The 3603-nt window shown below is 41.0% G+C and overlaps 1 long non-coding RNA gene across 1 annotated transcript in view; it reads left to right on the forward strand.

The window, feature by feature from the left end:
- Nucleotides 1-538: 538 nt before the first annotated feature.
- Nucleotides 539-3603, forward strand: part of LOC114614932 — a 9245-nt gene continuing 6180 nt past the window's right edge. Inside the window, exon 1 of the long non-coding RNA XR_003710410.1 lies at nt 539-641. This is a non-coding gene — a long non-coding RNA (uncharacterized LOC114614932). The remainder of the gene's footprint in view (nt 642-3603) is intronic.

Raw genomic sequence — 3603 nt, forward strand, 5'->3', positions numbered from 1 at the left:
ACAAGGTGATGTTTAGGAAGACATCTTTTCTTCAGTACTTTGAAACCTCTCACAGTGTCCTGGAGACTTTTCAACTGCGATGTCTTTGTTAGTTATCTGTGAGCCATAATTCCTCTGCAGTCCATCTCAAAGATACTTGGTAATTTATCCTCTCTTGCAAAGCAAGACTGTTTCTGTCAGCTGATGTCGTGTTCCGCAAGATTCCTGAGACTTCATCAATAAACACAGCCAGCCTGTCTGTATATTTTCTACTTCCAGTCAAGCTTTGACTAAAATAATGCAAGTGTTGAGGACCCTACTGATTAAAACCACTTCAGTTTAGAAGGGCAAGACAAAAAGTAAATATAGTGTGGAATTCTGGGTAGCGCACCAATTCTGTCCTGATTTTGTCCTAAATGACAAAAGATTTTGAGTTCAGGCCTGCAGCATCATAAATGGGAAGATGTTTTTCTTCAGAAAACAAAAATCTTTCTCTTTTAACTGTTCTTTCTTACAGTGTGATTTTTTTAATTTTGTTTGTTTTTGTTTGTTTGAACTAGTTACAAGTGCTTAAAGTTATCACTTAAACAACTGGCTCAGATGGTTCAGCACGTTGTACCTCTGGCTGCTCCCATTTAGAGGATGGGAGTAGAAAAAGCAAGGTAAGTAAGCATTAGGACATTTTAAAAGATGGTTTGTCGATTTCTCTAAAATACTCCCTTCAGATTTCAACTGCATTTTGAGACATACACTTCAATAAGGGTTGTCATGTGTACACCACAAAGTGGGACACCTCTGATAAGAGTGACCAAAAATGCTCTGGTCCTTGGTGTGGCTGTTCCCTCCTGTCCTCCCTGTCCCCACAACCATGACTCTACTCCCTGCCACTTTGAGTTAGTTTACATTTTCGAGTTTTATGTACCCATGGCATCTGGCTCTTTCACTGAGGATGAATATTTTGAGATTTATGAATAACTCATTCTTTGTATGGATGAATTTTTTTCTTGGATAAATATCTAGTAATGAAATTGTTCAAATCATTTCCTTTTTTTTTTTTTTTTTTTTTTGGTTTTTCGAGACAGGGTTTTTCTGTGTAGTCCTGGCTATCCTGGAACTCACTCTGTAGACTAGGCTAGTCTCGACTCGAACTCTCGAACTCTCGAACTCAGAAATTCGCCTGCCTTTGCCTCCCAAGTGCTGGGATTAAAGGCGTGCGCCACCACTGCCCGGCCTCAAACCATTTCCTAGGTGAGTTTTTTCCCTAGCATTTTGAGACAAAAGTCATCGTCCTCACTTTGTTGTATTCCTGTCTGTCACCATCAGTGTGTGACACCCTGGCTCTCAGCATCTTGTCACACAGAATGGTTGCTTCATGTGAGGCAGCAATTGGTTCCCTCCTTCACATGAGCAGTTACTAAGGGGGCTCCTGTGTTACTGGCAGTTTAAATACACTAGTCAACAACTGGAAAAATATTATCCTTTTTGGCAGCATACTTCAGTTATAATTTGGAATTGCATTATGTATTTATTTTTAATTTACCATTTATTGTGTGTATCCATATCCGTGTGGGTCCATGAATGCCATGGCACACCTGTGGCGATCAGAGGACAACCCTTCAGAGTCACTTCTCTCTTATGAAGTGGGTCCCAGGATCAGATTCAGATTGTTAACTACAGGCGCATGTTTACCCATTAATCTCTTTTGACAACCTATAGATTCTGTATTTTTAGAAAGTCTATTTTGTGGCCCTTTCATTTGCAGTCCAGTAAAATATGTTACTTTTGGCAGTTTTTCAATACATAAAGTTTTTACTGTTACTTTAATATTCCCTGTTTGCTTATCCAGTATTATATCATTTTCTATCAGTCCACTGTTTGAAAACAAATTCTATTTCCCTTGAGGCATGATGTCAAAGATTGAAATTGGAAAAAAAAGTTCAGTCGGAAGCCAATGAGGAAAAAAACACTACAGGACATAAATACTATAACCATGGCTTGGCTAGATGTTGGATTTAATGAATATTAAGCAAATTAGAAGATAATGATAGTGCCTCTTATTGTCTAATGTAATTAGTGTGTGAATAAGGTAATATCAGTTAGTTTCTATGTGAAGTTGTTACTCATGACTCTGGTGATTCTGGGTACTCTAATGTCCTCCTCATCATGGTCCTAACTTAGCATTTCTCTATATTGACCTGTATCTTGTTATAGCTCTCGAAGTTTTCATTGATGCTTTTCTCCTAAACAGTACTGCCATGTGTTTAATGGAGGGCACTGACTTCATTCTTACTAGGAAATCTTTTTTCCCCCTCACATTGCCTATTTTTAAGGGGGATGGCAGGCACTCCCAGATGTCTAACTAAGAGCAGTCTCTTCTGGGCAAGTCTTCTCACGCACAGTAGACTCGTAGGCCGTTTACTGCTTCCCCATTAGTTAGAGACACAGTAGACATCATCTTTATCAGTGGAATGTGAGAAGTGACATATTTCAGATCTGGGATGGGGACATCACCCTGCAGCGTGCCTCCTCCGGTTCGTTCCCAGCAGCAGAAACGCAGACGTGGCTGACACCCAGCATTTACCGTAAAGATGATGAAAATGTTTTGGAAATTATTTTGGCTCTGAAACACCCTGTTGAGCAGAACTCGACCAGTGACCTGGGTCATTCAGTTTAGGACTGTTGTCTGAAACAGAAATACACATTTTATTCATGAAGTCCCTGTGGGCACATCTGTTACATGCTTTTATAGAAGGCTTTGCCTCTCTTAGCTTCCCATCTTTTCGTTTGCTAGCTTTGTCTTGATGTTGACATCTCTGTACTACAGCCCTCTCTCTTTCTGGCTTTCCATATACACATATACTAGAATTATAGTTTCTATGCCAAATCCCCCCAGTGTTTTGCTATTTACTGCTGAGTGGTAAATGTAGACTGCCCAATAAATATTTCTGAGTCCCTGCGAAGAGGACTAGTACAAAGGATTTTCCTCTCCTCAAATCTACCTGTTGGAATCCTTATCACTCACAACCTCTCATTGGGACCTTACTGGAAACTAGAGTCTTTAAAGAAGCAATTAAGTTACAAGTTCCTTAAAGTAAGCCCTGATTCTATGTGACTGTTGTCTTTATGGAAGAGCAGGATTGTCAGGGAACTGTCTGAACTCCACAGCTTGGTGTTGACGAGCCTCATGACTCCAGCCCCCAGCATGGCTGCTACACAAACCTCCACAGCAGCTGCAACCAAAGCACCTGGAGACTTAGTCATGCCACCTGGGGAGAAGGAGAAAGAATGTCTGGCCAAAGGGGAGTCTGGAATTTGAGGGGAAAGAAGGGTTTAAAAATAAGAAATGCTAACACAATCTCTATTTAAACTTAAATAGGGAAGCAGTGAGTAACACTTAGAGTACAGGCAGACTTTGGAAGGAGTCAATGCTTCCACAGATGACTCAGGGGTCAAGGCTTGCTTAGAGCCTTGGAGGAGCCCATAATACTTTGCTTTTGATACAGAATCTCACTATTTAGTCTTGGCTGGCCTGGAACTCACCCTGTAGTCTTAGCTGGCCTAGAATTCAGAAAGAAACCCTCCTGCCTCCTGCCTCCTGCCTCCTGCCTCCTGCCTCCTGCCTCC

This window comes from Grammomys surdaster, unplaced genomic scaffold, assembly GCF_004785775.1.
Source record: "Grammomys surdaster isolate TR1022 unplaced genomic scaffold, NIH_TR_1.0 126546, whole genome shotgun sequence".
NCBI classification, from domain to species: Eukaryota; Metazoa; Chordata; class Mammalia; order Rodentia; family Muridae; genus Grammomys; species Grammomys surdaster.